This window comes from Ictidomys tridecemlineatus, chromosome 15, assembly GCF_052094955.1.
Source record: "Ictidomys tridecemlineatus isolate mIctTri1 chromosome 15, mIctTri1.hap1, whole genome shotgun sequence".
NCBI classification, from domain to species: Eukaryota; Metazoa; Chordata; class Mammalia; order Rodentia; family Sciuridae; genus Ictidomys; species Ictidomys tridecemlineatus.
In genome coordinates this window covers 18,597,690-18,608,904 of record NC_135491.1, presented here as the reverse complement: position 1 = coordinate 18,608,904, position 11,215 = coordinate 18,597,690, and the positions used below count along the sequence as shown (strand labels likewise).

Sequence of the window (11,215 nt, the reverse complement as noted above, 5' to 3'; positions counted from 1 at the left end):
GCTATACCACTGAGCTACATCCCCAGGCCCCCTAGACCTAGTAACTTACAAAGAAAAGAGATTTATTTAGCTCACAGTTCTAAACGCCAGAAGGCAAAGACTGGGCCACTAGTGGAGGGGCCTGAGGCTGTTTCGACTCACGGTGGAATTCAGGAGGCAAGAGGGTGCCTGCAGAAGAAGTCACGTGGCAAGAGAGGGAACAAGAAAAAGCCTGGAAACTGAAGTTACCTCCTAACAACCCTCTGTCAGTGGAGCTAATCTAGTCCTGTGAGAGCCAGAATTCACTCCCAAGAGGCAGCATTCACTTATTTATGATAACTCCTCCCTCACGATCCAAATACCTTCTACTCTAGGTTCCACCTCCCAACACTGCCACGTTGAAGAATTAAGCCTCAACCAGAGTTTGGGTGGGGACAAACCATATTGAAATCATAGCACCGAAGAGAGACAGTTTTCAAATTTGTAGACGCTCAGAAAGTTTCCTCCCAGGTACCCGCTCTGAAGGAATTACTTCAAGACTTAGCTCTGCATTATGAGGGTCTAGCTGATACTGAAGATGTGGAACTTGGAGGGGAGGGAGACACCAGAACGTCAGTTGGACAGCCGCCCCGAGTGGAGCAGCAAGACAGTAGGTTTCAGAAGGAAGGTCTCCAGGGCTTCCAGTGGGGGAATCCCATAGGGAATACGCCTGAGCTTTGTAAGCCCTGAGACCATGAAAGTTCATAGGATGCAGCTCAAAAAGGAAAGGCAACCAGAAATTCTAGGGAAAACTAACAGCAGCTCAATAAAGTCTTAATACAATATTGTGAAATCAGGGCATAGCTGAGCAGAAGTCAGGACTTGAAAAGAGAGTGAAATCAATTCTAAGTAACAGATAAAAAGAACCCTGGAAGGTACTAGTGATACAAGGAAGAAAACATGCTTCTTCTTTCATCAAGTATGAGGATGGATGTAAATAAGTGATTAAATAAGTAAAAAAGAATGCCAAAAGAAATCCTGTTTTGAAATTGTAATTTTTAAAACTAATTTGTTTATTTTAATTGGGTATATATGATAGCAGAACTCATTTTGATCCATTGTATACAGTTGCAGCACAACTTTACATTTCTATGGTTGTATATGATGTAGCATTGTACCATATATGCAATGTAATGGTATATATAAATACACACACACACACACACACACACACACACGTATGTGTTCAATTGTACACAAAAGTTGTATTCACCAGACACGTGTATAGTGGTTTTTTTTAATATATTTAATGTATGAATCTAAATTGTTGAAATTAATATTGGGTCTTTAATTTTTAAAGAAATATTTAATAATGTTTATTTACCACCAACTAAAATTAAGGTAATGAACTCAAATTGTGCATTTAAATATATTTATACAATTTTTATTAGTTATTAATTAATGTAGTAAATAACTTATTTCCTTTGCCTCTCAGAGATCAAACTATTCTTTATTATTGGATGAAGTCATGTGTGTAAATATTACCAATACTCATTATTTTTAATTATGACAATGTAGATAACAGTTTTAACTTTAGTGAAGCAAATGTTTTTATTTGTGTGATACCTTGATATATATATATATAATATATATATACACACACTCATATAGACATATCAATATTTATGATCAATACCATTGAATTGGTAGGTTAAAAGTAGTTAAACATTATTCCTTTCATAGGATTCGCCTTAATATATGGTACAAAGTATACACACTTGTATTGCTATGTTCACCAAATTCCACCATACATTGTAGACAGAAAAACTGCAGTTTTGTGAAATTTTCTATATCTCAGTATAAAGTCATTTCTTTTATTATTGTTAAAAAAAAGAATGAAGAAGGGTAACCAAGAAAACGATGGAAATTATGCAGAAAGATACGATCTACCTTTAACATAGAAAATATGACATGATAGTGAGCAATTATTCAAGTGGAAGAACAAATTCCTTTGAACATTCTTCTGTAAGTAGCACAGGAGAGGAATGCTTTGCTCTTAAGATCAAGAATGAGACAACGAATATCTAACATTGTACTAGAGGTTCCAGCCAGGGCAACAGGGTGAGAAGAAGAAATACAAGTCACTCAGTCTAGAAATGCAGAAATAAAACTACCTTTTTTCTAAACAACATAATTTCATATGTAGAAAATCCTTACAAATCCACTTATTAAAATGACTACAACTAATAAACTAATTTAGCAAGTTGGCAGGATAAAAGACCAATATGCAAAAATCAATTGCATTTTTATACACAAGCAACCAATAATTTGAAATGAAATTAAGAAAGTGGTTTCACTCACAATATGAAATCAAAAAGAATAAAACACTTCAGAATAAATTTAAAATAGAACTACATTTAGTTAAGACTCAATGCAATCCCCAATAAAATCCCAGTTGGATTTTTTTTTTTGAGGGGTGGGGGACAGAAATTGACAAGCTGATGGAAAATTTATATAGAAAATACAAAGGATCCAGATTAGCTAAAACAATATGGAAAATAAAGAACGAATTGGAGGACGTATACATTTCAATTTCAAAACTTACTACTAAACTCCTATCATCTGGACTACGCCATACTGGCCTAAGGATAGACATTTAGATCAATGGAAGAGAAGTGAGAATACAGTGATAAGCCTTTATATTCATGGTCCACTTATGTTCAATAAAGATACCAAGGCAATTTAAGAGGGGAATGAATAGTGTTCTCAACCAATGATGCTTGGGTAACCAGATGCTTGGATAGCCACATGCAAAAAATAAATGTGGAGCCTTACCTCACACCATACACAAAACTTAATCCAAAGTGGCTCATAAATCTAGATTACAGACAAATGCTGTAAAACTGCTAAAATAAAAATAAGAGAAAATCTTAGAGACCTTGGGCTTTTTAGATGATGATATCAAAAGCACAAAAGATCAAAGAAAAACCCAATCGATTGAATTTCATTACTCCCTCTAGTGGATTTAAAACATAACCACATTTCACTTTTTTTTTTTCAACTCTAGTAAAAGATATTTCCGTGACAATCACTGTAATCAGTGGTCATTGGAGCTGTCACTATGGTAGATTAATTTTGATTTTCTGTGTACTGTGACAAGAAAGGGATATGAAAGTATTTTCTGGGGTCACAGAAATGATCTATATCTTGAGGGTTGAGGTAGTTACACACCTGTATCTCTTTATCAAAACCAATCTGTTTGAAGATAAAGTCTGTGTTTCACTGTATGTAAATCTCATCTCAGTAAATTTTTTTTTTTTTTTTTTACAGACTGATCCCTCTGAGGAATGACAAGAGAGAGGAGAGGAAGATGGACACCGTTCTGTGTTTTTTCACTATAAGCTTTCAATCCTTAAAAAATTTTAATGCCTGGGTTTGAATTAGTTATTTTAAGTTTTGAAAAATCAAACGTGTTCCAATTTGAAGCTTCTTATTATCCTTACTTCAGAAGAAATTCCTGTCTGGGAGGGTATCAATTAACATCAATGGCCAGGTTCTCCTCTTCCTTTCTTCGGGTCCCTCCAGAGTCAGAACTCTGGTCCAGAGGGTCCTGGAACAGGTTCTGAGTCAGAAGACTTGCTCTTGAAAGCTGCAAAAGAAACAAAGTTGTAATCATTTATTCTCTGTCATGGGGCCACTGTACTGAACACAGAATCTCTTTAAAAGCTTTAAAAGTCAGAATCTCAAAAGCTTCCATTTTTGAATGCTAAGGCTTATTTGCATATCAAAATTGCCTCGGGATAGTAGGCAGAATTAGAAAATTAAGGAACAACATTAGAAGGGAGAAAAAGAAGTAGGACAAGCACATCAACGTATAGAGTACTTCCCTCTGTCACCAGGAACATTCATAAATAAAGTGCAAGACTCAAAATATCATGGCTGTTGCAATTTGGGTTAGACGATCATGGCAAATGTATTTACTAACTCGACAAACAAACCTTTTGCATTAAAAAAAAATATTCATCTCTACAGCATCACTCCCTCTAGTGGATCAAAAAAAATCATATTATAAAGAGTTCATCTTTTGGGGAACAATAGTAAAAGAAATTTCCCAAAGAATCATCACCCTGACCAGTGGTGACAGTAATGGTCACTACAGTTGAATTCATTTTGCTTTCCTGTATAGTAAGGGTTTTTTCTACACCTTCCCTTCTTAAAAAAAAAAAAAAAAAGTATTCATCTGAACAATTAATCACTCATAAATCAGAAAATAAAAGACGTCGCAAACATTACTTACAAGGATAAAAATTTGAAAACTATTGAAGGTAATATGACCCTCAATAGAAATCATAAATATTCAAAGAATTGCACAATCGCTCTCCACAAAAATGCAAATGAAAGAGCCATTTCTGCATGTATTTGCCCACATGTCACTCCAAAGAGTTCTTTGAATTGGGTTGATGATGGCTTTTAATAAGTAATAATTCGAGTTTTCTACCTACTTATTTTATAAAAGTAAAATTTTGAATATTATCAAATTATTCATTAGACCCTCACATCTCAAATGCTGTTTAGAAGTCTTGGTGAACATTCTGTTTTGCCCTGACTACATCTTGTATTTGAGGGCATATATTTAATATATGTTAAAAAAAAAATGACAAGTCTGAGTTGGCTTGACTTTTTGAGTGTCTCACAACTCAGTCACAGATGCCACAGCTAGGGAACAGGCACCTAAAAGAAGACAAAGAGAATACCATTCCGTTGGGCTGATCTTTGCAGCTTAATCCAAGTGACATGTTAATAACTGAACAGCAAGCCATGTTATCCAATGATTTGGGGCTGGCTTTACTATTGCAAATAACTGAATGGAGTTTCACATGCGTTTTTTAAATGGAGAATTTGGAATAACAACACATCTGAGAAGTGCAAGCTCTCACAGAAGTGAATTCAGGTAAAATATTGATGACAAGGTTTACTCTGCCCGGGAAGCCACATTTAACAGCAGGCAAAAGACACATTTCCCACCAAAAATCTAATGCCACTGCCATCAACAACCCCACAGAGGCTCAGCTACCTAAAATGGAAATGAAAATATAATGTATGGAAATATTCTCTTAGAAAAACTCCTTAAGGCTTCACATGTATTAATGTATTAGTTTGCAAACATTAAGATCAAAGCCGAAGCAACAAATACATCCTAAAAAGTTTTTCGTCAGATTTTATTAACGATATACAAGTAGCAAGGCATAAAAAATTAATAGGCTCAAGCCTTGAAATGTCAAACCCAATGATCTGTACCCGTGCTCACCTCCTTTGCTTTTTGTTTCAGTATTGCTGGCTCTGGGTCTTCTTGCCTTGAGCAACTCTCCATGGTTAAAAAAGGAGAAAGAAAGGTTAACAGATGGTTTAAGAGCCCCTCATCTGTTGCAGTAAGTTAAAAAATAGCAAAGGAAGGAGAATTGGATCCAAGGTGTCAAAAACGCAAGGCCTAAATTCATAGACGTGTAACTTCAAGCCTTTAGGCTTACCAATAAACTGTTAAATATTCTGTTTTAAATAAAATCTACTGTAAGTTTTTAAAAATCAACCCAATTGATTTATAATATGGCTAACTCTTAAATTTGAAAATAAGTTTCTATTCTTTTTTAAAGTAGTTAGAATGCTGTTCGTTGAGTCCTTCCACCCTCGTTAGGCCTTTCTACAGAATTCCACGGTCCCAAATCTTTCATTTCCAGGAAGGTCGACCCATCTGATGGAGGAGCAGCCACTGTCATGCAAAGAAACAATGGTGCTTAATGTACATTTCCCACTTCCCCCAACCAAAACTATCCTGTGGGGCCAAACTTTCAGTCCCCAAATCTCTTGAACAATGAAATCAATCCTTAATTGCTAACAGTTCTTTGCACACGCCTAATCACAGAAATGTGTCAGAAAAATGAGACAAGACTCTCTCTTTCCATGCCGTTTAGCATGTGCTGACAGATGAAGGGCCCAAACAACTATGTGCACAAGAAAATTAAAATGAAAAATATTTGACTTGAAGCTCTCAAAGAAAAATATTGGCCTGTTTTAATCTATATTTATTTGCAACCTATTTTAAACAGGATGAAGAGTGACCACACTAAAGCCAAACTGCATCCACTTCATCAGAGGACAGTGGCCGGGACCACCATCAGAGGGACCTGAATTTGGGCACTGATACCACATGGGATTTGTGATGAGAGTCCTCTTCACTGCTTGTAGAATGAGCTTCCTGCTGCTGGACTGTAGGAATCAGGGTTATCTTCCATGTCTGTCACCAGTGCCCATTCCCAGTCCTGGCTGAGGTGGCTGGTCCCTCCCCATCAGGCACACAACTGACCATGGCACCTTCTGACACAGAAATTGCTGGTGTACCCCAGCTTTTCCTTCCTTGGATAACCTGCAGCAGATTCTCCCAGCTCTAACAACATCTACCAGACCAACTTCTAGCCCCATCATTCCCTCCTGTCCTCCATCACCAAACGCTCCCTGCCTTCTCCTAGTGAGGAGAAGAATCAAAGGGAAAGAGAGCAGTAATCAAGAGGGCACAAATGAGGGCAGAAAATAAGAATCCCGATAATGCCCAGCTTTATAATTAAGGAATGAGGTGAATGGGGGTGTCATTTCCTGAGATGGGGAAAATCAGGGGGTTGTAGAGAGTAACTCAAAAGCTTCTTTGGGGACCCCTGAAGCTTTCTATATCATTAGAGAATCAGGAGAAGAGGTTAAGTAGGTGACTGCATAACTCAGAGCACAGTAGGTAGGAATCACCCTAAATGACACTTCCGGAAAAGGTAAATCCATAGGGGAAGCAGACTAGTGTTTCCAGGGGCTTTGAAGAGGGGGGAGTAGGTGATGGATGCTTAATGGGTACCCACAAGGTGTCCCTTCCAGGACATTGAAGATACCTTGGAAGTAGGTAGAGGTGATGGAAGCCCATCACTGTGAATATACTACATGCCTCTGAATTATGCATTGTAAAGTGATTAATGGTTAATTTTATGTCACATGGATTGGAACTCAATAAAAACAAAAGTAAAAAGTTACAGACAGACAGGAAGAATGGGTTCTGAGATCGATTGCACAGCAGGGTGACTATAATCAATAATGATGTATCGTATGCTTCCAAATAACTAAGAGTATAAATTTCAATGACTCGCCATGACAAGTTGGTGGATATGTTAGCTTGATTTAATCATTCCACACTACACACGTATATCAAACCATCACATCATACCCCATAAATGCATTTAGTTATAATTTGTCAACCAAAAATAATATTGATAAGAAAATAAAAGCCCCTGGGAATCATCAGCAGAGAGGTGATAATTAAAGTCCATGGGGCTGAATGGGATCACCCACACCTGAGAGTGGACAGGATGAGACGTTGCCCAGGGTGCTTAGAACACATGGAGCTCAAGAAGAGGAGAGAGATGGGCAGAGAAGGTCGAGAAGGACCAGCCAGTAAGAAGAGAGAAACTCCAGGAGAGTGTACAGTCCCAGAGTTCAAGAGAGGAACCACTGGAAAGACTATTGTGAGATTTGATCAAATCTGCTGCAAGTCCAAGTCACCTGAGGACCAAGAGTTAACCATTGAATATGACAAGACGGAGGTAATCGTCTAAGATCTGTTTAGGAGGAAGGGTGGCAATGATAAAGTCTGATCATAGTAGTTTACAGAGAAAATCTGGAAAAGGAGTATGCTCTGAAAGTTGTACCTGGGTTTGTTTTCATCGGGCTTGGCAAGGCATGCAAACAAAGAAATGATTGTCAGATCCCAAGAAACAGGAGACACAGCATGGCCCTAGGGCCACATAGGGAAGCACAAGTGTCTATCAGGAGATAGAAGAGGAAGAGAGAGCATGACCCAGAGTCTTTATTGGGGTTTTCATTAGAAGAAATGGTTAAGGGAAGACACATATGCAGAACAAATCTAGGATCAGATAGCTCAACGTCCAGCTATAGGGTTGGTCTCTAGTTGTTCAGTACCTGGCCCTGGGGTGATTTGGAGCAGGGGTAATATTGGCTTAGTGTGTGGGAGTTTGACAAAGGAGATAGGTGGAGATTGGGGCTCTGGATTGAATTTTCTATTCTGCAAATTCCTATTCTAGGAATTAGTATCCCTGGGGTAGATGTGGGGAGCAGTCTGCAGAATCAGGGCCCCAACTGCCAGAGCATCAAGAATACAGGAAATACGAAAATATCAATGCAAAGTGCAAATGGGAAGTCTAATCAACTCTTGAGAAATTTTGCTCTAAAGGGGAGCAGAGAAATGTGCTTGTAAAGGGGGGAGACGTGGACAAGAAACATTTTTGAGAAGAGAGAGGGTATAATATACTTCTCTACTGCTGGGAATGTAGGAATTGAGAGGAAGACTGGTAAATGGGAGGATGAATGGACAGTTATAGGAGCCAAGCCACTGACTGGGAGAAGGGGTGGGATACAGGACAGGAGTGAAGGTTACTTACAGCAGCAGCAGAGCCAGGTGGAAACAGAAGGGGGAGGCCTGTGGATGGCTGGGTGATGAAGCAGTTCTCATTTTATTGTTTCTGTTTCCTCCATGAAATAAGAAGCAAGGACATCAGCTGACCACCAGGAAGGGAAAGGGTGTCAAAGATTGGAAGAGAAAAAAAAGAAAGCAGGAAACAGTGGTTTTGAAGAGTGGCAGAGTGAACCAATTACAACAGTGGATTCGTAAGGCCAAGCTGTGCTGAGGTTTACGGTCACAAAATTCAAGTTGAACCAAGTCCATGTAGAATTGGTTGAGCAGGGAGAGCCTTGGAAATTGGGAATATTTTAAGAAGAGGGTATAGTTCTGGACCACACACATGTAGTTACATTTTTAGTTACTTACCTAAAAAGGATCAGAAAGATTTAATTCAAAGGGGAAAAAATATTGTCTGCAGGAAGTGGAATTATGGGTACTCTTTACTAATCTCTTTATATTTGGGGAGATTTTCTAAAGATTTTGCAAAGAGTATGTATTTCAAAACACAAACAGATAAAAAAAAATAAAGCTATCTCAAAAATGAAAAAAAAAAAAAAGGAATTCAAATCCAGCAAAATTAGGTTAGGAAAGAAAGCAACTAACCCACTTTCCTATAGAAAAACTACTGCCCTAAATGCAGATGTTTTTGTGACTCTTTACTTGGATATTAATGAAAATCCTCTATAACAGGAAAATACTAATAAATCACGTGAGGGAAGTGAAGAAAAGCATAATCCTAGAAAAGCATAATTAAATCAAAAGGGTGTCCTCACAGGATACGTATGTCCTCTTCTGAGACTTCCAGATGAAACGGTTACAGATGATCTTCCAGCTGTCCCCGGAAGGTGGTACCAAGAGATTTCCTGCCAGATAACCCTATGGACTAACACAGCAAAAGATGAAGGACACATTGGAATGGCCGGTGACACTGATTCACAAACCCATGGCAGTCTGCGCCCTGCTTGTCTGCGGCCCTACTCTGTTCTATGATGGCTAGGATAGATGGGCCCCACAGCCCTTTCCTTGTCACATGGCAGACTGAGCACGTAGCTCTGATTTGGAAGGGGATGGGGCTCCTCCAGCTCTCTGGGCCCTGCAGGCCAACAGGGTATGGAGTCCTGATCACCCTTGGGCGGCCACTCCAGCTGGTGGCTGGTGCTTTCCAAAGGTCCTCTCTGTCAATCTCAGTTGCTTCATCTAAAAACAGAATCTTCTGGAAGCATCAGTGTTATTAGGACTCAATGTCTATAAGCTTGGTCAAGTATGTCAAGAAGGATTGACCTGTGGGGCTTTGGGGTGAAAAAAAAAATGTGAAGTTTGCACACATGCACTAAACTGTAGTTTGTTTGTACTGAATCTTATTCCTAAGTTCTTGTTGGAAGTCACGGGGAAGGTACTTGACAGAAAGACCGTTCTTTGCCTCCTCCCACTTTAAATTTGAAGGATGATAAATTACCATGAAATTAATTTAGTTTTGCTATTACACTTCTGCTGTGAGTCCTGAGCCCAGGACATTTTTATGTTAAAGTCTTTGTAGATGTAACATTTTTCTATGCCTGAAATACCTCTGTGTATAATACTGATATTGGAAAAAAATCTATGAATATTTTGTAAAATGATATGTCTGGTAGAGCGTTTGGCTTTTTCAGATGTGGGGGGAACGAACCCCATTCTACAAAATGTTAGGGATTTTATTGGAAGGACCGCAGAACGTGACAGATACACTAATCCCAGCGGATGCAGTTAGAGCTCTCCATGAAGTTTGTTTGAAAAGATTATATCTCATGTAACCCAGAAATGGAAGGAAGGGTCTTAAGACTCCCCCCCCCAAATAAAGAGAGAAAATGCTTTTCTTCGTACTTGGGTTTGGGGGAAGAAAAAACAAATTAAATCCATCCAACTGGCATGAAACCCATAAATCAGGGGTTCTCTTTGGGATTTTACCATAGGTTCAGCACATCCCAGAATGAATTGCTTGTTTCAGACACTTGCCAGCTTCACAGGGTTGGTAAAAGTGAAGCGGGATTCTGCTTTGCCTGACCTCATTTAAGAATGGGAATACACATTCCTTTCGAGTTTGAAACCCCGAGTTTTCATGCTTTAATCTTTCAAACTCCCTTCTTCCCAAGGCACCCTCGGCTTTCATCAGTGCTTTTCTCATAGTCATGCCTCTTATAGTCTTATAATATTTTTAAAAGGTAATACTAGAAGAGTTTAAGGCATTGGTATCCATTTTCCCATTAAATAAAGTATCCTGACGCTGAACTGCGGAGTTGCCATCGTGCTAACGGGTTTTAATTTTAAACCCATTTCCCCCATTCTGAGGATATTAGAACTTCACCCATGGCACTACTCCCTCATAACTTTCATTTTTAATTAAAGAAGTTAAATTGGCAACAGAAAAACACTTTGCTTTCACATTAGCTTTGTTAATAAAAAGGGAAAGTTAAAACCAGTGTACCTGTGGATAAAATCCAGTTCCAAAACTCAGTTTCAGCCCTCTGTCATTCAGCTGAAGACCTACACACATGACAATGAAAAGAAACAGGGAAAGATGAAAATATTTTTAAACCAATTGTTTGAGCTGATTACTGGTCTAAAAATTGGACAGGATATTTTTATTCAGCAAAGATTTCATAATTCTAAAGACATTTTGACAGCTGACAGGTAGTCTAAGGGACAACAAAAATCCCAAAGAGGGTTGTGCAAATAGCTCAGTTGGTAGAGTGCTTGCTTTGCATGCACAAG

At 38.5% G+C, this 11,215-nt stretch overlaps 1 long non-coding RNA gene across 1 annotated transcript; it reads right to left on the bottom strand.

Moving 5' to 3' along the window:
* Positions 1-1,387: 1,387 nt before the first annotated feature.
* Positions 1,388-10,989, bottom strand: LOC144371053 (uncharacterized). Its single transcript, XR_013431212.1, has 4 exons — positions 10,929-10,989; positions 9,241-9,350; positions 5,267-5,323; positions 1,388-3,607 (listed from the first exon to the last, which is right to left on the bottom strand). It is a non-coding gene; the product is annotated as an uncharacterized LOC144371053 (long non-coding RNA).
* Between the last annotated feature and the right edge of the window lie 226 nt (positions 10,990-11,215).